We start from the raw sequence: 25,474 nt of genomic DNA, 5'->3' as shown, positions 1-25,474 counted from the left end.
ATTACAGAATCTTTCTAGAGCTCTTGCAAATAACATTAGTGTCAACAGTATTATTAAATCCAAATTTATAAAGCAAACATGTTAGCTACAAAGTACCAGTGGATTAAAAACTTTGGTCTTTCTTGATTGAATGTATAGCACATTAAAATGCAGGACTTAATTTTAATAGCTCTTATGTACCTTTAAAGATTTTACAATAGGAAAACATTTTTTGAGTATGAAAGTTAGATATCTCTAAATCTGTTTTCCTTAATGTGTATTCAGAAACCTTAAAGTGATTTTCAGTCTTGATTCAAAATACAGCATTCATAATATTTTTTGTTTCCTTCTTGTCTCTTTTCCCTTTCCATTGCTGCTGCACTGCATTAAGAAAGAAATATTGAGTGAGACTGGTTTTTCCTGATTAAAAATGCTTTCCAAGGGGAAGCCTAATTAGAGTATGCAGACTCCTCTCCTGTAGAAGACAACTTCCCTGAGGGAGGGAGAGGGCCTGAAAGTATACTCAGTGAGATTGTAAAGCAAGATCGAAGAATATACTGATTTCTTCAAGATTTAAGGGCATGTGTGCTCCATCATGTCCAACCCTGTGACCCCAAGGACTGTAGCTGGCTAGGCTTCTCTGTCCATGGAATTTTCTAGGAAAGAGCAGTAGAGTGGGTTGCCATTTCCTACTCCAGAATATCTTCCCTAAACTGTCTTGTTAAAGGCGTTTCTATTCACCTGACTTAAAACTTTCAGTGGGGCCTGGAGTCCAGGATTTGTGGGTGGTTGAAGGCAGAGAGGAGAGGAACAAGATTACAAAATCTCAAGGGAATGAAATAAGGGTATTGGATGCTTGAACAGTGCTGGGCTGTGATAGAATACCTTTCCTGGATCCTAAGGATTTGAGGATAAAAAAGGAATAGCTTGTTTTGCACAATTTAATACTCTCATCAGATTTACAGATAACCCTAATTTTGATGTGAGTTATATGCATTTCAGTTAAATTAATTTTTATATTCTGATAATGTTATGGTTTATTTCTTAGTATTTTGTTTTTGTAAAATTTTGTGTATTTTTAAGTCCCCATCAATGCATACATTCTCTTAAAAACAGATACTTTTATATCTAAAGCTATATGTAGAATATATATGCACAAATATATTTTTCCTGTAACATAATCCTGAAGATTTGGTTTATCTGTTTAATTTTTATAAATTTATTTATATTAACCACACACTTCTATTATGGAACTTAAATATTGACAATGTTCTTTCTTAATATTAAAATGTTTCCTCTAAGAATTTATTTTCTAAGAAGAATATTTTATTTAAAAGGGAAGTTTAATGTTTAGAAATTGCCTTGGGAGTTGGTCTGTAGGTTAAGTACACCTTCAAATACTGAAAAAAATAACAGCGTTTATGGTAGATCAAACCTTGATAACAAAATCAATAAAATAAAAATAAACCCTAGAACTAGGTTCAGCTTCAGATGTCTAAATAAAAATATGTTATTAAGTGGGTAACTTACAGTGAATCTCAAAAAAATATAGAGTAGATAATCATGACATTAAAATAAGAGAATAAAGATATTTGGGATTTATATCATTTTCTTAATTTGAAACATGTGTATAATCTTTAACATATGTAGTAAAAAAATAAAATTATGATTAAGTCATTTTGAATGCCATTTTGAAAACAGAAGAAAACAAAGATATATCACTGATAACTTATTAATAAATGATAGTATTGTGTCTCCCTTACCATAATTATTTCTGCAGACAAGAAGAATAACTAGAGAGAATTTTTGTGTTTACTTTTGCTTGTTTCTGTCCTTGGGTTTCCTTTCTGTCCCATGGTGATCTGTAAAAATAGGACACCTGTTTTCCACTGGGTTTTCAGTTTGGGTAGATTCTTAGAGCACAGCAATATATTCTTAATCAGAGTTCTTTTGGAAATCTGTAGTAAGTTAATGATAGCAATAATAATATTATAAAGCTGCAGTCAATAAAATGAAACATCTTCCACAAAGACTGTGTCCCTCAGTCTTTGTGAAAAAAAGAAAGAAATGTATGAAGAGATACACAAACTTCCTGTGCTGTCTTAAAGCTTTATGAATAAGAAAATCAGCTCACTTCCGTAAGGATCCAGAAAGGGAATATTTAAACATAAATCCTGATCAATAAAATCTAGGTAGCATGTGTTTTCCAACAACAAATTATAAGAGAACAGATCATTATAGAGTAAGGGTTTTAATGAGCCAAAATATTTCTGTCTTTGAAAAGATTGCTGATTGAATTGGAGAAGGCAGAGGAAAAACTGTTTTTGCTTGAAAATTTGCACAAGTATTTTGAGTTAGTGTTTCCCTCTTTCTATTTTAAGTTAGCAATAAGGAAAGTTATTGTATATATGTCAGAAAAATCAGATCAGAAAGGCCATCTTCCATTGATTTTTCAACTTGAAAGGAATGAGGAAGGGAAAGTTGATCTTTGCTCTCATTCATCAGGGTGTTATGCTGGTCAGCTTGTACACAAATGATTTATTCTGAAAGCAGACTTTATACTTAGAGAAATTCCAGGATGGAGCATTAGTGCCCCATGGAGTGTTTGCAAATTCAATAATGCATCAGGGAAGCCAGCTTCATGTATCCTGCCCACCTGCACTTAGGCTTGTTAGCAGTGTTCATTTTCAATAATGATTCAAATAATTGAAACAAAAAGGATCTGCATCTCAGGATAGCTGGAATATTCATTCAACTAACTATTCACTGCAAAGAGGAAAAGAAAGCTTAAGTGTCCAGTTTATGATGTTAGCAGATAATTAGGAATAAGAAAATCTAAAAAATTCTAAATCAAACCAAGTTGTATAACCTAAAATTCAGACAGTATCCATCTTATTAAAATGTGCCTTCTAGTTTTCAGTTTTCTTTAATTTTATGCTTAATATCATAACTGCCATTTTGTGTAATTACATTTAAAATTGTTTCATGTAAGGCATTTTTCTATTCTGAAGGTTATTTTGAGAAAAACTTGAGCTTCATTTTATCTCACTCACATATGTAAATTAGCCAATGCAAGCAAATAACTTCTATGAGGAGCCAGGTGTTTTCAATGATTTAATAACTGATTCCAGACTATGACTTTTATAGCCCAAATACTCTAAAGTTTTAAAATAAACTTTCAGGCAGTGAATTGAGGTACTGGGAGGTCACAAAATCAGACTGTTAGTTGTGATGTTCCTTCTGGTGTACATCCTAACTATAGAGAATTTCTAAGAATTGTTCTCAATATTGCACTTAATTTACTCTTTATATAGCATGTTTCACTTACATATGTATGTAATTGTATATTTTCTTTACTAAATGAAATTGTCGTCCTCAGAATTATAGTTCACATTCTCCCCAATCTGTTCCAGGTGAAGTTTCCAAATTGAATTCTCACTGCTTCATACCCCCCCAGTTAACTAAATTTTGTTCTTCTGAGCGGTGATTCTCAAGTTATTTAACAACAGGTTCATCATGGTATATCATCTATTCAGAACATACATTTGTACATCCTATAAGTGTTTTGTTTAGCTGCTGGATATCAGTTCTGATTTTTTCTCACGTATGTTCTGTTATTTCTAACATCCCTATATTAGTTAAGAAGGATTCATGTAACACAGCATGTAATTGCTGAGTCTTAAACTGTTAGTATTTGTATAAGAAAAGTCAAGAGGTAGGTAGGCAGTTAAGGGCTATTGTAACTCCTCAGCACTGAGTCAAGAGACCCACGCCCTTTCTGCCTCTCTGCTGCGCCAACTTTAGTATGCTGACTTTGCACCTTATATTCACAATGTGGCTGCAGGATCTCCAACTCTTCTTCCATATTCCAAGCAATGAATATTGTTAAGTGGAAAGGGGCAATATTAAAGAACTGTGTCAGCTTCTGTTTTTTTGTTTGGTTTGGTTTCAATAAAATAGAAACCCAGCCCAGCAATCTTTGGCTCACATTTCATCTGCCGACGCTGTGTCAAGGGTGCCCTTACCTGGAAAATAGCTAAGGAGAAGATGCAGGTGAGCACTGGGTCATTGAATGAACACTCTGCCCCACGCCTTTCACTCACATTTATCCCTCCACTTGGAATGCTTTTTCTGTCCTCTCTCCTGTGCCTTTCTTACACATTTTTGTCCCATTTCTGACAGATGTTCTTTATATTTTCCTATGGAATATCACATTTTAATCTTCATAATACAAGGTGCACATAACTAGCTATGTGCAGCTGTGTCTTAATCTTGAAGAAGACTATATGACTCAGTTGCAAGTTTCAAAAATTTTTTTCAGCCAATTTGTTCCATAATTCACTGATTCATTTAACATGCAAGTCCAGGATTTGCTGGTTTATCTGGATCCAAAGGCTGAAATGATATGCATTTTATTATCATCTGTGTCTATTCTTGTTCTCAAATTTATCCATCCACCTCCCCACACCTCTTTGCTTCCCTATTCTCCTTTTCTCTCCTCCTCTCTCTCATTCTTTATTCTACTTTCCTCTGTTTTCCTTCATTTATAAATAGGTTCTCAACACATTGTGTAAAAGATAGCTGTCTGTGGCTCTTAATGTACCTGGTTTTTAATCAGTTCTGAATATTCATTGGAAGGACTGATGCTGAAGCTGAAGCTCCCATACTCTGGCCACCTGATGTGAAGAGCTGACTCATTGGAAAAGACCCTGATGCTGGGAGGGATTGAAGGCAGGAGGAGAAGGGGACAACGGAGGATGAGATGGTTGGATGGCATTACTGATTTGATGGACATGAATTTGAGCAAGCTCTGTGAGTTGGTGATGGATAGGAAAGCCTGGCATGCTTCAGTCCATGGGGTCGCAAAGAGTTGGACACAAGTGAGTGACTGAACTGAACTGTTTTCATTGTAACAGAGTCAGGGAGCCCCTCTCACTCCCAAATACATTTATCAAATGTTTCTGGAAGACATATGACTAGCCTTGATTGACCCCATTTCTACCCTTTAACTAAACCCAGCAGAGGAGAATCGAATGTTAATATAGGCTAAGCCTAGGTCAATGTGACCATTCTGGTGACCCATGGGTAGAGAGGACTGTAATTGGTAGTCCCACCACAATCTTAGGTGATGTTGGGGAGAAATCTTATGCAAGAGAAATAATAGCTGCTATTTTTCCTTTTTTTTTTTTTATTCCAAGTGTACTCCTCTGACAAAGTAAGTAGGTGCTCAGTAAGTTTTGAAGAAATGAAAGGAAAATTAGGATAAGAACTAAGCTGACCTATAGGAAGAGAGGAGAAAGCCAGGTAGCGTTTCAGTGTCTCAAAAGCTGTATTTAGATCCTACAATGCCGTTCTATATTTTGAAACCATTTGAATTCCCAGTAGATAAGTCATTCAATTTTTTAAAAAAAAACAAGAAATTTCAACCCAGAATCACATCCAAAAAATATGCTATCTCACCAATTGCCCTTTCAGCAAATATATATTGAGTGCCTCCTCAAGGCTAAAGCACAAAGTGGAAGGTAAATACACTTTTAGTGAAGGTAATTGAAATGTTTTTCCTCTATATTTAAAGAAAATGTTAATCTTATAGAGAAAATAACAGGTGATGACATAGCAAATAGAATATATTCAGGGAACCATTTGCTTCCTTAAAGCTTCTTAGAAAACGGCATAGTGGTGTATTCCACTCTATGGAAATAAGAAATTTAAGGAAATGAATTCATATATTTAGCCCTATTTATTTTAAACCAAATAAAGAGGCATTTGATACATCTTTAGGCCTCTCAGAGAACATCCTAAACAAAAGCATGTAATTCCAAATGAAACAAGTTTATGTTTACACATTTTATTTCTGTTACACTGTTGATTGATTCAGAAGAGTTGTGGGGTGAAATATTGTACCATTTATTTCTCCTGTTTTTCCATTTGCCTGGAATAACTCAGTTTATTAAAGATTTCTGAGAAGTTCACTATCATTGCCCTCCTGTCTTTTGCTATCAGTGTTGGGGGTAAGGAAAGGATGAACTTGAAGCGTGGTTGCCTCTTTGTCACTGCTGCACCGAGTCATTGTGTCTCCAGGCACGCTGAACCTGTCAGCAAAGCTTCCTGAAGCTGGGTCCTTTCAGTCCGTTCTTACAGGGATAATAAGCCTTGGAACTTATTTCAGTGGGTCTGCCCTGTAGAAGCATTCCTCTTGGTTTTCTTTTGAAGATTGATTGGTTTGCAAAGGAAGGCCAGCAGTACTGCTCTTTTTTTTTTTTTATCACTTTCTATCTTCTTTCCATTCTTGAAAACTTGATAGTTGTATTCAGTAAGAAGTCTTACTTGAAGGATTCTGTGTGTATACTTTATGTAGTTCTTTAAACCTGATTCTTGAAGCTGAGCAACTTTTAATGGGACTCTTTAGTGAAGCCAAAACCACTTATATAATCCAGCTCTGTAGTGTAGTGTTTTTCTGATTTTTTTTAAATGGTGCGATGAGATAGAAAAAGATAGAGTAGGCAAGGGGTGGGATGGAAGGAGAGATGCAAGAGAATTTCTAAAACTAGAAATTTAACAGACTGACTCATATTAAGGTTCACAGTAGCCTGCTAGAAAGAGAAATGTCTGAACATAATTTCTGACTTTTTTAAGGTAATCAACAATAATTATAAGTATTTGTGGTAAACCACAACAATCTCTCTATAATGTTGTGCTCAAAATATGCCACTAGACCAAGCTAATAAGGATGTTTCACAGCAATACGTTTAATTCTAGTCAAGTAAAATGAATTTAAATAAATGCAACATAAAATTCAAACACCTACTCTGTGCCCTGAGTCTTTTTGGGGGATCTGGAAAACTCCTTTTAAGTAGTTCTTACAATTGAGGCATTTGATCCAGTGGCAGGAATATAAACAAAAAGAATGCTCATGAAAAAATTTGATAGGTGCTCTGAGAGTAGTAAATATGAGGAATTAAGGGAAACTTTACATTTGACATCGTTTGTTCAGAGGAAGTGTTTTATATCTTGACTCCCAATTTTAGGAGGTCCCCTGTGAACCTATAGGATACCAAAAGTGAATTTTTTCCTTCTATAATGTGGTGGGGATTTACACATGACACTCAGATATACAAAAACAGTTTTCTGTTTTATTTGTCAGTAACTACATTCTGTCTGCACTGATGGAGAAAGTAACTTTGCTAAACAAATTTATTTCAGCCACCTTTGGTTTATATTGGTCTCTTTCAGATGAATTCAATTGCAGTTGGCTAAGTCCTTAGTCAATTTGAAGTTCCTATTCCATATCAAGAAGGTGTCTTCTCTCAACGAATCTGCACTCCTGTTTTCTTCCCAAATTGGTGCTGAGTGAAGTGAAAGTTAATCAGTCATGTCTAATTCTGAATGATCCCATGGACTGTAGCCCACCAGGCTCTTCTGTCCATGGAATTCTCCAGGCAAGAATACTGGAGTGGGTTGCCGTTCCCTTCTCCAGGGGATCTTCCCAACCCAGGAATCGAACCCAGGTTTTTACCTTCTGATTCTTTACCTTCTGAGCTGAGAGAAGGGCTAAATTCCCAGGTCCTATAACAAGAGCAGGGTGCTTCTATTCTCTGTGTTGTGTTTGTCCTCTTGGATTTCTCTGGGGTCAGAGGTATTGTCTAATACTGTCTTGAGAGGACGCCTTGTATTGTCCCCAAATATCTTATGTTCTTTTCCACCAAGGTCTGGCCATTTGAGGATGGTAAAGCTTATATAGGCTTGAAAGTAGGTTCCTTTGCTACTGAATTTTGAGATCCCCATAGTGTATTATAGCAGGGGTTGGCAAACTACAGCATGCATACCAAATCCAGCTGCTGTGGGGCAAAATCCAGCCACACCAATCCACGTATGCATTATCTATGTCTGTTTTTGTTTTACAGCAACGTAGGGTAGGAGTTTCTACAAAGATTGCACAGCACCTCGAACATTTACCATCTGGCCCTTTCCAGAAAACGTTTGCCTAGAGGAAGGTCAGCATCATGGCAGCAGGAGAGGCTGTGCTCTCTGTATCTCTTCCTCTCGGTCTACACATAGTAAAACATGCATATCTCAACAAAGGCTTCTCTATTCCTCACACCAGGATGCTGGGGAGATCTGCATGTTTGTGTATCTGAAGATGGTGGACCGAACACCAGGAGGAGGCAGAGCCGAGAGGACAGCTGAAGTGGTGCCTGCAGTTTTAGCCCCCCAGCTCTCGCTGTACCCGCAGCCCCAGAGAATCCAGTAGCAGCAAAGGCAGCAGGGCCCATGATTCCAGCTGCCCAGCCTCAGCAGCCTCAGGGATCTCAAGGAACCAGGCATCAGTGATGGCAGGACCTGTGACCCCCCCCCCTCCTCCAGTTGCAGCAACAGACATAACTCTGGGCCCCCTGCTTGAGGCAGTGGTACCCGGAAACCCAGCAACCCTGAAAGAAGAAGAAAGTGAAGGTGTCCATCCCTTATCACTCAGTCCTGTCTGACTCTGCGACCCCATGGACTGCAGCCCACCAGGCCCCTCTGTCCGTGGGATTCGCTAGGCCGGGATACTGGAGTGGGTTGCCATGGGTATCTTCCAGGGTATCTTCCCAACCCAGGTATGGAGCCTGGGTCTCCTATACTGCAGGCAGACTCTTTCTTGTCTGAGCCAGCACCTGCAGTTCTGGCTCCTCTCATCCTCCCCTCCCCCTGTTGTGGTGCAAGCACAATAAGCCCAGCGGCAATGCCAGAGGCGACGGCAGTGGCAGGAGGCGACAGCAAGGCATCGGTGACCCCAAAGGCACGAGCTGCAGCGCGGAGGCAGTGGCATCACGTCTGGAAGAGGCGTTAGAGGCTGGTTCTCTAATCTATGAGACCACTCAGATAGCAGAAATCAGAATCTTGTGCTGTAGCGCCACCTACTGAAAAATAAAAGAAAGACTTATAATAACCAACCTATGGGATTGTTAGAGTCAAAGTAAAAAATGGGAAGGAAATCCAAAAAAGAAGAGATATATGTGTACCTATGGGCTTGCAGGTAGCTCACCGGTAAGGAATCTGCCTGCCAATGCAGGAGATGCATGTTCAGTGTTTCAGTAGGGAAGACCCCTTGGAGGAGGAAATGGCAACCCACCCCAGTATTCTTGTCTGGAAAATTCCATGGATAAGTGGGCCTGGTGGGCTACAGTCCATAGGTTCCTAGGAGTCGGACCTGATTTAGCGACTGAACAGGATCACGATATATAAGTATAGTTGATTCACTTTGCCGTACTGTAGAAATTAGCAAAACCTTGTAAAGCAACTGTACTCCAATAAAACTTTTTTTAAAAAAGCTTTACCTGAATAAGAAGGATGTTTGCTACTTCAAGTATGCTGGCAGAGGAACAACGCATCAAGCATCATGAAAAACTACAGTAACACAGTATTACAAAGTGATAATCAAAGTTCTCCAACATCCAAACTTAAAAGTCATGTTATGTTGCAGTCTAACTGATAGAGAATTCAAAATAGTTGTTACGAAGAAACTTAACAAGCTACAAGAAAACTCAAAAAGGAAGTTCAATGAGTGCAAACATAAAATCGGTGAGCAGAAGGGATATTCTGCCAAGAAGACTGAAAATCTAAAAAAGAACAAAACAGAAATTTGGAGCTGAAGAATTCAATAAGTGAGATAAAGAATGTCCTAGAAAACACTGTAAATAGAGAAGATCATATGGAAGAGAGAATTAGTGAGCTTGAAGATACAAATATGAAAATGATATAGGTGGAAGAGGAGAGCTGACTGAGCTCTTTTTTTAAATGGGGAAATTTTATGAGAATTATTTGACTCCATTAGGAAAGGCAACATAAAGATAATGGAGAGGGAGAAGGGTGCAGAGAGTTTATTTAAAGAAATAATAGCTGATAACTTCTCAGACCTTGGGTAGGAACTGCATTATACAAGTTCATGAAGCTAAGAGGACCCTTAATTACCTCAATGCAAAAAAAAAAAAAAAAAAAACCTCTAAGACAGATTAAAATTGTCAAAAGTCAGTGACAAAAAAGAATATTAAAGGCCAACAGGAAAGAAAGACAGTAACCTACAAAGGAGCCCCCATTAAGCTATCAGCATATTTTTCAGCAGAAACTCAACATGCCAACAGCAAATGGAATGACATAATCAGCCAAGAAAGTACTACCCAATAAAGTTATCTTTTAGATATTAAGAAAAAAATAAAGCCTTTCCAGGGAAAGCAAGAGGAAAAAGATAATCTACCAAATGGGAGAAGATATTTGCAACTCATATCCAGTAAGGGGTTAATATCTAAAAAATATAAAGAGCTTACACAACTCAACTACGACAAAACAAACAACTTATTTGAAAAATTGGCTTGAGACCTAAATAGGCATTTTCCCAAAAAGGATATACAGATGGCCAGTGTAGCACGTGGGAAGATGTTCAGTACCACAAATTATTAGGGAAGTGAAAATCAAAACCACAATGAGGTATCACTTCATGAACTTTATAATGATTGTTGTCCAAAAGACAAGAACAAGTGTTAGAGATGTGGGGAAAAGAGAATCCTTATACACTGCTGTTGGTTATATTCTTTGGTGCAGCCATTATGGACAATAGTGTGGCAGTTCTTAAAAAAATAAAATAAAAGTAGAACTACCATATGATCCAGATATTCCACTTCTGGGCATTTCTTTGAAAAATACAAAAACGTTAATTCAAAGAAATGTAGGCACCTGTGCGTCTATGTTCATTCCATCATTATTTATGATAGCTAAGATACAGAAACAGCCTAAATGTCCATCTACATATGAATAGATAAAGAAGCTGTTATATGTATAGATACATGTACACAAAAGGGCATACTACTGAGCCATAAAAAAAGATGAAATTCTGCAACTTGTGACAATGTGGATGGAGCTAGTGGATGTTATTTTTTAAGTGAAATGACTCAGATGAGAAAGAAATGCTATGTGATTTTACTCATGTGTGAAATACAACAAATACAGAAAGCAAAAACAAACACCTAGACACAGAGAAAAATTTTCGGTTACTAAAGGGGAAGGCGGGTAATTAGTGGTTACCAAAGGAGGAAGAGGATTGGGGGAAGGTGATATGGGTAAAGGAGGTCATCTATATGATGACTGATGGAAACTAAACCTGTGGTGGTGAACACACAATAAGGGAATTTTTGTTGTTCAGCCACGAAGTTGTGTCCAACTCTTTGCAACCCCATGAACTGGAGCACGCTAGGCTTCCGTGTCCTTGGTGGTGAGCACACTATGAATACAGAAGTTGAAATATAATGTACACCTGGAATATTTAATGTTATAAACCAGTGTTAACTCAATTTTATTTTATCATTTGTTTGTTTTTGGGGGGTGGAATCCATACCCCTTGCACTGGCAGCATGGGGTCTTAACCACTGGACTGCTAGGGAAGTCTCCCTGTTAAATCAGTTTTAAGAAAGTATTTGCTAACCCCCAATCTCTAGAATCTTTGGATTGACCACTCTTTGCCTGCCCTTCTTCTTGACATGTTTCATCTTTTCCAGGCACATAGGATGGATTGGGTTTCGTGCACAGCGACCCCAGATCAGATAGCTATGATGCTATCTCAGGTGCGTCTGCGCACAGTCCTCCCTGTCCCTCTCCTGCTTCACTGCTTTTGCATCATGCTGGATATAAAAAGAATTAAAGCACCAGTCCATTCTCAGCCTGCCCCTGTCACTCATACCTGGGACAGTGGAAGTGACTGTATGTTAAGGTTCTGCTTTCTTGGCTGAAGAACTTTGGTATCTTCTTTTATGGTACTTGTGTATCATTTTCAGCCTAGTTATGTCCCTTCTGGTAAAGAATCTACCTGCAGCTCAAGAGATTCAGGTTCCATTCCTGAGTCAGGAAGATCTCCGAGAGAAGGGAATAGCTACCCACTCCAGTATTCTTGCCTGGAGAACCCCATGGACAGAGGAGCCTGGCAGGCTGCAGTCCATGGGGTCACAAAGAGTTGGACATGACTGAGCAAGTAACACATTCACTTTTATGTCCCTCCCAGATCTCTGTTCTTTCCTTGAAAGGTTTTCTATTTGGTATAGGCAGGGGCCAGGAACAAGAAGAATTTTCTTACATGAATGATTCTGAGTACTCTATACTAGCAATACCACATCGTAAGAGAAATTGCTAGGAATGAAAATTCTCCAGCCCTAACCCCAATCACTGAATCAGAACATCTAGGGAAGGGACCTGGAAGCTGGGTTTCAGCGTGCCCTCCCGGTGATTGTGATGTCTGCCAAAGTTTGAGAGCCACTGCCTAACACCATATCTGCAACTAAAACTGGATGATCTCTGTTGACCAGGTTTCATTCTTCATCTGTGACAGAGAGCTTTCAAAATGTAGAAAACTCCTTTCTGTTTACACAAACATTGGCTGGAGTAAACTCAAAAATTCTGTTTCGAAAATTAAAACATTCTTTTTTGTCCTTGCATTTCTAGCCTAATAATTCTTATCTTTTCTGAGTCATTCAGTGCATCTAATGAAATAAGGTAACATACACAGGAAGAATAAGCATTTTATGAAGGTACAGATTTCCTAAAGAACACTCCTCTGTGCATTCATGATACACGTTTTTTAGATGAGTATGTGCCTGGGACCAGCAATACGATTTGCTGAGTCAAGAGTTATAATTCTAGACTTTAAGTGGTTCCAAGATTGAAATCCTCAGCTTTCTTGGACAGTTTCATTTAGACCTGCATGGGCATCCCAAAGTTAGCAGGAGTGAAAGATATTTCTTTTTCTTTCCCCTCAAACTACTCTGTATTTCCTGAATTCACAGCCTCGATGATAGCTCTGACAGTGACTACAAGCATCTGTTTTGGAATTGGACTGATCTAGACTCAAATACCAGTGTCAACATTTATTAGTGTTGTAATCTTGAGCAAGTGAACTTTCTACATTTCCTGTAACATGGAGGCAGTTCCAACTCCCATGGGTAAATTTTGGAGATTTGGAGAAAACACATGCATGATAAATAATATTTATTTATTTACTATCCTAAACTCGATGCCACCTCAGCATCCTCTTAATGATCAAGTCACTAAGCATCACTTTCATAAATACCTTTCAAATAATAGTACTTTTCTTTCAACAAATCTCCACCTCTAGCAAAGACCGTCTTCAGTTATTTTGGGATGACATAGTTTCTTGTTTGTTCTTCCTAACCTCTTGTTGGCTCACCTCTTGGAGCTGCCACTTACAGTTTTGCAGGCTCTGGAATGCACAAGGCACACGTCTAAGGGGCGCCACTCAGAGGTCAGTGAAACCTCCCATTCAGGCACGCTCAAACACGTACCCATTCTCACATAGCCATGCACACACCACACACAGTGGCATAAACATTCAAATGCACACACGTACACATTTCCACAAGCTCAGAGAGTCCCTCCACACACACCCACTCACATCCATTAACATTCACACACACATTTGTATATTTATTATGAAAAAAGAGCAAAGCATGTTTTTCAACAGAATATACGTTTATGTGACTGTTGAGAAAGGAACACTTTTTTTTTCATCCACATAAGGGTTGCTCTGCTGTCCTCCCTCATCTTTTCTTCAAGAGCTGCCAAAATGATTCTGTAAGATACCCCCACCCCTTCCCTGGACCATCTTCCATGGCACTTTATGCCCGCTCAGACGCACATCATTGTTTGTTGCCCTAATGCTTACCTGAGGTTCAAAAACTCCATGAGATTGTCATTGGTACCCAGCCTTGTACCTTACCAAAAGGGGATGGGTGACAAATTATTTTTCATTCACTGAATAGGCAATGAGTGTTGTTTGGGGGCCACTTTCCATATATATGGATTCACAAAAATACTGTGTCTTAACTTGCCTGGTGATGGCATATTTACTTATTTAAATTATGAGGAAGAACTCAGAAAAACATACCTAGCCACTTAGGTTTCATTAATAACTATTCTGTGTCATACATTTTTAGCAAAAAGAGAAAGTCCAATTCTCCATCACTGTAATCATCACTCTGTTCCTTTGAGTGGGCTAAAAGGGTTCCAGCTATCTTATTCTTAAGCCACTTTTACAGTCTTTTAATGTCTAATACTTAAGGGGAATTCTTTATTTGTACCACCACTGTGCCAGATACTTGGAAGCCTAATTTCATTTAGTCTTCAAACCAGTTCTGGGGATGGGTTGATTTTTATTCCCATTCTACACATGGGGGAATATATATTGAGAGGAATTTGCTTGATGTCAAATGGTGCATAAAGGGCAGAGGTTGGCTCAGACCTAGGTTTATCTGCTTTCAGAGTTTGTGGTTTTAGAATGATTACTGGACATTCTTTTAGGCCTCATTAAATTCATAAAAATTAGAGTGGAAAAGAAACCCAAAGAGTAAAGGATGAAATACAATTTAATACCATCATTCTTTAGATTCTCTAAATTCCCAAGTCAACATTGTTCTATTTGTAAGTGTGAATGATCTTAGCTAATTTTTTAATAAATAACTGAGTTTACTTCACATATATATTTTTATCTCTCCTTCATTTCCATTTGTCTGACCACGACTACTACTATGTCTTATCATAACATTCCATACATACTTAGAAAACCAAGCAAAGGGTAGAGTTCCATCTTCAAAAACTAAAAAAAAAACAAAACAAAACACATTTTGGACAACACATTCTTAGCAATGGAACCTGAACATCATTATCAGACATGGTAGGGAAAGTTCTCACTCTGCATTGTGAAAAGGGCAGCCAGATAGCAACTGTTAAAGGGATGAAATAAGATGGAAGATTTTAACAAAGAGTTTAAACTATTTTCTTAAATAGACTTCCTCCACTGCCATAGATCTAAATAGTCTCTTGATAATTCATCTGGATACAGTTGTTCCCATAACTGATGAACTTGGCCTCTACTTTGAGAAGGATACCCTCTTTTTCTACACTTGCTTGCATTTTTACCTTAATATGTCCTACAAAGCTAGGTCCTTCCCATGTTTTAGGAGTCTTTTCCTGTTTTTTTGAAAGAGTCTTGACCTTTTGATCTTGGTATTGATGATTTTGAGTCTTTTCCATTCTGATTTGATTTCTGTGCACTTTTGGCCAGGGTATCTCAAATAGATTTCTGTACTGGAACTTTCCCTTCAGCTTACTCATCATCAGGGCCATCATCACCTTCATCATCATCACCATCTTCATCTTCAGCAGCAAGTTTTACTTATTTTGTGAAATGATTCCCAGATTCACATCCTCCTCTTGGCCTTCTGACTCTGCATGTTCCTTCACAGCTACTAAGTGCTCTCCACTGATACACAGAGGCCCTGACCCGTGCTTCAACCGCAGGGAAACTGTTGGCAATATAGACGTTTTCAAAGTTGCCTGTGTTGCTTTAATTGGACTGCATCTGTGATTCATTGCCTTTGCTTCAACAGCATGCACTTGGTCTGTTGAACCAGCCCCAAACTGATCATTCTTAAAGATGACTGATGCTCATTTTCACCATTATCCACCTTAAAGGGATAATCTTTGTCAGCCTTTAGTTCACAACCAAAAAAGATAGTTGTGGGGCCTTGGGGGCTCATGTCCATGTCTATCCAATCTTCCATGGGCAGGTAGTGTGCAATTATGTGGAAGAGAAAGCGGGCAGAGATAAACAACTACTGTTCAGAGAACAGCTGTGTAGAATGGAGTCATACCAGGGTAGTCTTTGCTAATTTTTATGTTTTTCTCTGTACTATAGCATGGTGTTGTTCAGTTGCTGAGTCATGTCTGACTGTTTGTGACCTCATGGACTGTGGTACACCAGGCTCCTCTGTCCTCCTCTGTCTCCCTGAGTTTGCTCAGATTCATATCCATCTGAATCACTGATGCTATCTAAACCATCTCATCATCTGTCGTCCCCGTCTCCCTTTGCCTTCAGTCTTTCCCAGCATCAGGGTCTTTTCCAATGACTTGACTCTTCACATCAGGTGAACAAAGTATTGGAGCTTCAGCATTAGTCCTTCCAGTGAGTAGTCAGGGTTGATTTCTTTTAGGGTTGACTGATTTGTTCTCTTTGAAGTTCAGCGGACTCTCAAAAGTCTTCTCTAGCACCACAATTTGAAAGCATCAATTGTTTGTTGCTCCGCCTTCTTTATGATCCAACTCTCACATCCGTACATGAGTGCTGGATGGATCTTGCTAAATTTTGACTTTTAAACTAGAGAAAAATCTTTATTTTCCATTTTTATGGTCCTTGTCGGTATGTCTACTCTCCCAGTTTTACACATCTACAAATACTGGGTAAGATTAAACAAGATAGAAAGGAGATGCTTAAGGCCATTCACAACCTCAAGCATCTTAATACCAAACTTGGAAGCACACGTATTGATGTTGAGTAGTATTTCTCTATATAAAGTTTGAAAAGATCTCTTCACTTATATATCTTTTATTCTGAAATGCCATTTTTCAAAATGTGTCTACAATGAGATAAGCATATTATTTTATAAACCTTACAAGTTGCCTTTAAAGAAACCACTAGATACGGATATACTGTGGGAGCGTGTATACATATACAAATATTATTTTCCCATTCTCAGTTCCTTGTAAATAATAGGTGCAGGATGCTAAATGTCATTATATTTATATGCAAAGCAGCCTTTCTAATCCTGAGTCACTTCTTTCAACTAACACATCTGTCTTTGACCTCTCTTCCCATGGCATTTTAGAATTGCTAGGGAATTTATAATCAAAATTAGTTTGGCAGCTTTCTGAAAGATAGAACCAAATGTTCATTGCTGGAAGGAAAACATCAACTAATCCTGCTTTTATTATCACACTCGAGAAAACCACTTTTTGCCACTGATTTTAATTCTGTTGTTGATTTTGATCGGATCAGCTCTCCTGGATTTCAGTTTACAATTATATGTAACATGAACCCCAATTTTGAAATGCCTAACTTTCTAGTGTATGCAGTGTTTTACAAATAGTCTATTCCATTTCTCTGAAGGAAAGTTTTCAAGGAAGTCAAGTGTTTAATGTTTCAAATGTAAGTTTAATGATAACCAGTATTAATACCTTGGTGTCATTCATTCTAAAATCTTGTCCGTCTTTTCATATAGCTAATATGTGTTAGTCACTTGGTTGTATCTGACTCTTTTGCAACCCCATGGACTGTAACCCACCAGGCTCCCCCGTCCATGGGATTTTCCAGGCAGGAGTACTGGAGTGTCATTTCCTCCTTGTCATTTACTTCTCCAGGGGATCTTCCCAACTCAGGGATCGAACCCCGAGTCTCCCTCATTGCAGGCAGACTCTTTACTGTCTCAGCCACTGGGGGAGGCCCATTGCTTTTCTGTGTGTATGTAATAGACATGGGTATATGTATGTGTGTATAGCTCCTCAAGTTAACTCCAACAGAATTCCTTAGGACTGCCTTTAGCAGTAATTTACTCATCTGACAAATATGTATTGAATTCTTTCAGTGTACTAGGTTTACTCCTAAGATTTAAAAGTAAACCAATATATAAAATGACATTTTTTATGCAGATATAAAATATGACCATGAATGACCCTATTCAGTTGCTCCAAGGACTCCAAATCTACTGCGAGAAACAAGCAACTGAATAGCAGTTCTAATACCATGTAGTAAGTGCTTCTCTGGAATATGCATAGGAGATGCACAGCCCATTCCAGGAAAGGTAGTGAGATATGGAGTGGTTGGCTGGAGCCATCTGAGGCAGGAAGGTTTTTGGCAGGATAAACAGTGAGAAGCATCTAGAAGAAAGAAGTATTAGCAAAACCTGGCAGAGTTTGTCCCTTAGGAGTTGTTCTCTATGAGAGGCAGTAGGTATGGTGACTAAACTCATGGACTCTGAGGTAAACTGACTGTGTTTGGATCCTGGCTCTGACACTTATGGAATATGAAATTTAGCATCACTTTTGTGTGTCTCAGCTTCCCCATTTGTGTAAAAGTGGGCTTTAGACTAATACCTACCTTATGAAGATACAGTGAGATTATATGTATTGATATAGGCAGGAGGCTTGAAGAAAGTACTTTGAGAGTACTTCTGTTGGTTTGCTAGGGGTGAATGTCAGAGTACCACAAACTGGGTGGATTAAACAACGGAAGTTTATTACATCACAGTTCTGGAGAACACAAGTCCAAAAGAAATGTACCTACAAGGTTGGTTCTTTCTGAGGACTGTGAGAGAAGGATCTGTTCCTGGCCTCTCTCCTTGCCTTATAGATGGTCAGTCTTCTCCCTGAATCTCTTGGTGTATTATCTTCCCTAGATGCATGTCTCTTGTGTCTAAATTTCCCCATTTTACAAGACGCTAATCATATTGGATTAGTGAAGTAAAAATCTCTCAGTCGTGTCCGATTCTTTGCAACCCTGTGGACTACACAGTCCATGGGATTCTCCAGGCCAGAATACAGCAGTGGGTAGCCATTCCCTCCTCCAGGGGATCTTCCCAACCCAGGAATCGAATGCAGGTCTCCCGCCTTGCAGACGGATTCTTTACTGTCTGAGCTACTAGGGAAGCCCAAGAATACTGGAGTGGGTTCTCCAGCGGATCTTCCTGACCTAAGAATCCTACTGGGCCTGCTGCATTGCAGGTGGATTCTTTACCAGCTGAGCTACCAGGGAAGCTGGATTAGGGCCCAACCTAATGACCTCATGTTAACTAGTTACATCTGTGGCGACGTTATTTCCCAATAAGGTCATACTCTGAAGTACCTAGAATAAGACTTCAACAAATGAATTGGAGTGGGGCATAACTGAATGCATGTGTGTGCATGCTCAGTCACGTCCGACTCTTTGCAACCCCATGGACTGTAACCCACCAGGCTCCTCTGTCCATGGATTTTCCAGGCAAGAATTCCTTCTCCAAATGAATGCATAACAGTGCTCATTTTTTTAAGAAGATGCTCATTTTCTGTTGCATAAAAGTTAAATGTTTAGACAAGATAGGTGAGAATAAGGAAGAAATTTGAATGGAAGTAGTTCCCCCTTTGGCAGGTAACAGTCATTGCTCAGAACTGCAAAGGTCTGTTTTGGTATATTTTTGATACTTAGGAGAAAAATGCCAAAGCCCATTTTTTTTCATCATGTGCTAATCTTTTCACTTCTTAAATTGAAGATACATTTCTACTTTTAGCTGCCTCTTACTAAAAATCATAGTTATATTTTTCTGAGCTATGATGGAACGTAGAGATCAACAGTTCCAACCATCTCACTTTGAGAGGAGGAGAGGAGAGGGACAGGAGAGTTGGCTAAGGAGGCCTTTGTTATCACCTTCGTAACCTCAGCAGTAGCCTTCTGGCCCCTAAGCCCCTTGGGGGTAAGAGGATGTCAGTGGCGCAGACTTCACTTACATCTCAGAGGCACTCAGTTGCCTTCAGCAACATTTACTTTCCCAACTCGCTTATTATTTGTGGGAAGAGAAAGATTGCTTACAGAAGAAATGGATAAAATGATGCTTTAATCTATTGCCTTCATTTTCACCCCAACTACTTTTTGTATTTGAACTTTTGATTTAGAGTGCCATTTCTCTGTTCTTTAGCACTGAGATAGCCTCCTCCTAAGCATGTCAGTCCTTTTTATTACCGAAGAGTCAGTCATTTCCTGCTGCCCCTCCCGGGGGTAAATGGAGTCTTTTGCTAACTGAGGTCTCCTTTCCTATTCCTGTGGTTCCTTTCCTGTCCTCCCTTTCACTGTTTCATTCTTCACTTTCCTTCCTCCTGTCTCCTCTCTCCCCTTTCTTTCCCTTTCTCCCCCTTAACCTGTCCTTTGCAGCTTCATTCCTTATTTTCCTGTTTCTTCTAGAGACAGTAAACAGGAGACATAGCTTCAATTGTTACTAAATTTTCATACATTAATACCTTGGAAAGATTTATGGTTTCTTAGCTGTGACAGTATAAACTCGGGGTTTATGTTCACTCAATACATCAATCACTTTTCTGCCCAAATCTAAAAATTCTGTGTCAATAAGCCACAGAGTTGAACTCTGTTAACATTTCAGACATCAATATGGTGTTGTCAAATTTGAGATTTAGCCTTTTTTTCTATTGCTTTTTTCCCTGATTACATCATCATTGATGTTCCGATTAGAAAAAATGGAGTGATAAAACATGGCGAAACAGTTGTTACAGGGCTAATGTGTATGTATATAAGTGGTATTAAACAATTAGTTGTAATTTCTAAGAATTTTAGCTTGAGGAGCTAGCACTTTTTTATTGCTCATCATGTTTTTGCCATTCAAACTTTAGGTAGATTAATAGTAGAACACACATGCATTGTATAATTCTTAGAGCAGAAGTGGCATCAGAGTTCTGTTCTTCAGGTTCTGCAGTCTGTTGTTGCATGTGAGAGACTGTCCAAAAGACTAATGAACAACTAAGACATGCAGATTCTGTGACAGTGAACACGTACAGCTTTGTTGATTTCCTTTTTCCTGGCATATAAAGAGAGGCCTGAAAAATATTTATATTTTAGGAATATTTTAGTACGATTATTCAGTTTATTTTTCATCTTTTTAATGACCTGGTCATTACAGTTACATCTGCAAATTAACCCTGAAAAGGGTCTAATTTCAGAGTTTTATTTTATACTTTGTACATTTCTGAGGAAGAAATAGGACAGTGGCAAGGATTAAAAGGTCAGCTATGTTTCATTTTTCGTATTCTATCTCACTGTTTCCAACTTTAAGATCTCAGGATCCCTATAGACTCTTAGAGCTAAGTGTGTGTGTGGTAGTCGCTCAGGTCTGTCTGACTCTTTGTGATCCCATGGACTGTAGCCTGCCAGGTTCCTCTGTCCATGGGATTCTCCAGGCAAGAATACTGGAATGGGTTGCCATTTCTTTCTCTAGGGCATCTTCCCAACCCAGGGATTGAACTCTGGTATCCTGCATTGCAGGCAGATTCTTTACAACGGAGCCACCAGTGATGCCCAGAGCTTATTAAGGACCACAAATAAAGAACTCTGATGCTATTTGAAATCAGATTACCTGGATTTTGGTGTTGATTGCACATAACTGTCTAATCAACTCTTTCTTCAGCCTCTGTGAACTTATATATCCTCCCATAAATGAATGGTTTAAGAGTGGGAATGCTTTAAATGTAATAACTACTTGTGAGGTGGTGAGTCCCTCACTCCTCAGGGTTTGACGTCCAAGAAGGCACCAGATTTCCAGCATGTCGTTGACAGCATGTAGGGGTGCATGTAAGCTTGATTGCTTCAATGTCCATAGATACCATTCCTCCCCTTTGAGGACAATAGCCATATATCCACATTCTACATCAGGGAATAAATGCATTGGGAGCAGACACCAGTCCATGGCCGCTAAGGCCCTTGAGGTGAACCTTAGATTGAGAGCAGAGAAAAAGTGTGTCAGACAAATGAAATCAGTATGTGATTTTCAATGTTTTTTAAACTTTAATAGAATGAGGTAACACTGAAGGCTGTGCTTGTATGTGTGAGGCAAGGAGGATGTGGGAAATCTCTGCATTTTTCTGTCCAGTTTTGCTGTGTACTGTGACCTGTTGTAAAAATTAACATCTATTTAAAAAAGAAATGCTCTCCACCAGACAAAAAACAAACAAAAAACTCCAAAGCCAGATGTTTTCACTGGCAGATTCTACCAGCCTTTATTGAAGAAATAATGTCAAGTCTACAAAGACCTTTTCAGAAAATGGGGAAAGACAGACTACTTCCCAAAACATGTGATAATAAAATCAGACAGTTCCACTAAAAAAAAAAAAAAAAATGGTAATCCAGTATCTCTCATGAACATATAGGCAATATCCCTTTTCAAAAATTGTAATCACTGTAGCAATAAGTAAAAAGCATAATACATCATGAACAACTCAGTTTTATCCCAGGAATGCAGGTTTGCTTTAAATTTTGAAAAATCAATCATTGCAGTTTGACATATTAACAGATTTTTTAAAAAGGGAAAATACTTAACATTTAGAACTCACCCATGGTAGAAACTCTTGGCAAGCTAGAAATAGAGGGGAATTTCTGCAAACTTATAAAAGGCATCATTGAAAAACCTTACAGTTATCATTCTCCAATATGGTAAAATGCTTTTCCTCTGAGTTCAAGAGCAAACCAAGTATGTCCACTCCAGCCACTCCTATTTGATGTTGTATAGACTATCCTAGCCAAACCGGTAAATCTAAGGAAAAATTCTAGGTCTTTGTAAGGAAGAAGCAAACTCTCTAACATTATTGTTTTTCTCTTTTTGGTAGAAAATCTTGAGGAATCATCAAAAAATGCATTCAAACTAGTAATTGGGTTTGTCACGGTTGCAATATGCAAATTGCTTACTACTCTCATGTTTTTTCCAAGAGAAATGGAATTTTTGTCCACACACAAATTTATATGCAAATATTCAGTGTAGCTATTTAAATAATAGTCAAACAGTAAGAAAGAACTCATTGTTTATCAGCTGTTACTGTGATTTAACAAATGTAGTGGTATCTGTAGACAATGGAATTCTACTTCTCAGCAATTAAAAACTACTGAGCTATTGGTACCTATAACAACTCTCAGAAACCTCATGCCAAGTGAGAGCAGCGAGACATAAAGGACTCCACGCTGCAATATTCTTTATGTGGTATTCTAGGAGAAGCAAAATTACAGTAAATAGATCAGTAATTGCCAGTGGTCAAGACCCAGGGAGAAATTGACAGCCAGGGTCATGAGGGAACTTTGGGGGACAATGGAATAATTCTGCATTATGATAGATATATTGGCAACAGGACTACAAACTTTTGTTAAAACTCTTTGAATTGTATACTTAAAATAAATTTTATTTCTCATAAATTATACTAATACAAAGCTGACTAAAACTAAGATATAAGACTCTATCTTCAGATAACTCAGCAGTTATATTGACAAAGAGTGTCACCAAGGATTTCAGTAATTGATTCAGAGTTGTGGCCTGATAAATGGATGAAAACAACCCCCCCTAAAAAAAGCTTAATATTATTAATAGAAAGCAACCATTGAAAGATAATGTTGCAACATAGCCACATAAGGAAATCAGTAAATCCTAGCCAAAGGTTTAAATCATCCATTATTTAATGAACTTGAGCCAAACTGTGGCACTTGTTAGTAATTTTAATGGTGGTAACAAATTTCATATGTATATGCTTTACAGTTTTAAAACAAGTTAGAATCTTGTACTATGTTTCCTGAAAGATCTTAAGGTCTGAGATATACTCTGACCATGAAAGCAAGAAAAGTCATGGGTATAAATAGACATCATCAAAAGTTGGAATGTTCTCTAGAATGCAGTATAATTTCCCAAGTCTTTACACACATTCTGCTAGCCAGTCTGCTTCTGCTGCTTCTCCTTTCTGAGAATCTCATTTTGGGCATCCCACATTCCAACTTGCTGAGATGGGAATGACTCACTCACTTGATTTGACTGATGAGTCATTCTCCAAGATGATGGGTACCCACTGAGAAGATCCGTTGTTATCAAATCAGTTCACTGCCCAGGATGAGGAGCTGTTTTGAGGACAACAGTAGGCTCTGGTTTGGATGGGTGTGATGAAATCACATGGTAGGAGCACAATGAGGGCAATATATCCATGGCAGTTTTTATCAGAAGTAGCTGTGGCCTGCCTGGCATTTTAGACTATAAAACCTCTTTAGTATGTAATTTCATCTGACCCCTATGACATTTTTAACTTTTCTTTTTATAAATGAGTCTTTGTAGTTCTTTGTCCAGTGAGTGGCTCTCAGTAGGTGCTCAGTAAGTATTTGTTGAAAGAATTTGTGAAGAAATTAATAAATGGATTAATGGAGAGATGAATAAATCAGTGAGGTTTGCAGAAGTTATGTAACCTGGCCAAGGTCATAGGACCTGGCAACATTAAAGGAAACCAGTGGAGTAAAATGAGCAATTAGTCATGCAGGCTTTGCACTCAGATCTGGACCTTAACTTGCTTAGCCTCAAGTTGTTCATATGTGAAATCAAGTTAATGGCTGCACTTACCTATCAGGATCTTAAGAAGCATTAAATGGAAAAATGTTTGCAGACCCAGCAGCACATGCCAGGCACTTGCTATTGTTGTTTCGTTGCTAAGTCGTGTCTGACTCTTTGCGACCCCATGGGCTGCAGCACGCCAGTGCTTTCCAGTCCTTCATTATCTCCCAGAGTTTGCTCAAACTCATGTCCATTGAGTCAGTGATGCAGCTAACTATCTCATCATCGGTCGCTTCCTTCTCTTTTTGCCTTCAATCTTTCCCAGCATCAGGATCTTTTCCAATGGGTTAGCTCTTTGCATCAGATGGCCCAAGCTTGGAGCTTCAGTATCAAGCCTTCCAGTGAATATTCAGGATTGATTTCCTTTAGGATTGAATAGTTTGATCTCCTTGCAGTACACGGGACTGTCAGGAGTCTTCTCCAGTACCATGTTTGTCAGTAAAGTGATGTCTCTGCTTTTTTAATATGCTGTCTAGGTTTATCATAGCTTTTCTTCCAAGGGGTAACGTGTCTTTTAATTTCATGGCTGCAGTCACCATCTGCAGTGATTTTTGGATCCCAAGAAAAGAAAATCTGACACTGCTTCAACTTTTCCCCTTCTATTAATATTTTCTATGAAGTGATGGGACCCATGCCATGATCTTAGTCTTTTTAATGTTGAGTTTTAATCCAGGCTCTTAGGAACTACCAATTAAAATTTAGGCTCTCTGATTTTCATTTCTGTAACTCATGTCATTCCATAATGCTTGTGAAATAATTGTTCTTTTTGTAGAATAAAAGAGCAAAATGAAGACAGTTTTCATTTTAGCAGAGATAAAACCATGTAGTTTCTTTGTCTTCCTTCTGCAAGTTCTGCTTACACTATGTATATATTTGTGTGTCCTTTTTTGGTTTCTTTGGTCACAATTGGATAATATATCTTCTCAAATTTAGTAAAAATCTAATTTTTCTAGAACCTACACTTCATTTAATTTCACTTCTGGCCAAACCCCAGGAAAAAGAAAAAAAGAATTAATCAAAGAGTCCTTTGACCTCCCTCCAAATAAATACCGTAATGTGTATGATGCATGTGTAAATGTATAAAAAACTCAAACAGTTGATTCACAGGAGAATAATTTGGCAATAACTTACTGAAAGCTTACTGACTCTTTTTTAATATAATTCTGGTAAGCTGAATTTTCTGGTTTTCCCATACAGAGTCAGCTGTAATTAGCCAATTAAAAGAAGGCAAGAAAACTGACAACTGTTCAAATTAGTTTTTCACAGGCTTTACTCTTTACTAACCACAGTAATATAAGGTCTATGGCTTCATCTGAGATGTAAAGATCATTTATACTAAACCTGTTTCTTTGATAAAAGTTTGTGTTGGTGTTAAAAAATGTGTATCTTTACAAAAGATCCCAAACAAAAATTACTCAGAAAGTATTTCTTCACTAAGCAAAGTTTTAAGTTTTACAAACTGAATTAAATTTACTGAAATGGGATAATAAATGAGCCTGCAATAGAAGAAACTAAAG

The 25,474-nt window shown here is 38.2% G+C and overlaps 1 protein-coding gene and 1 pseudogene across 3 annotated transcripts in view; one reads left to right on the top strand and one right to left on the bottom strand.

Annotated features, from left to right (window-relative positions):
- Positions 1-25,474, top strand: part of SLIT2 (slit guidance ligand 2) — a 384,683-nt gene that overhangs the window by 118,893 nt on the left and 240,316 nt on the right. The gene's annotated exons all lie outside the window — the stretch shown is intronic.
- LOC110130687 (nucleophosmin-like) lies at positions 14,795-15,578 on the bottom strand (annotated as a pseudogene).

The sequence above is a fragment of the Odocoileus virginianus genome, chromosome 21 (assembly GCF_023699985.2).
Source record: "Odocoileus virginianus isolate 20LAN1187 ecotype Illinois chromosome 21, Ovbor_1.2, whole genome shotgun sequence".
NCBI lineage: Eukaryota > Metazoa > Chordata > Mammalia > Artiodactyla > Cervidae > Odocoileus > Odocoileus virginianus.
Note: the sequence above shows the minus strand (reverse complement) of the source record. Positions and strands in the feature narration are given on the sequence as shown.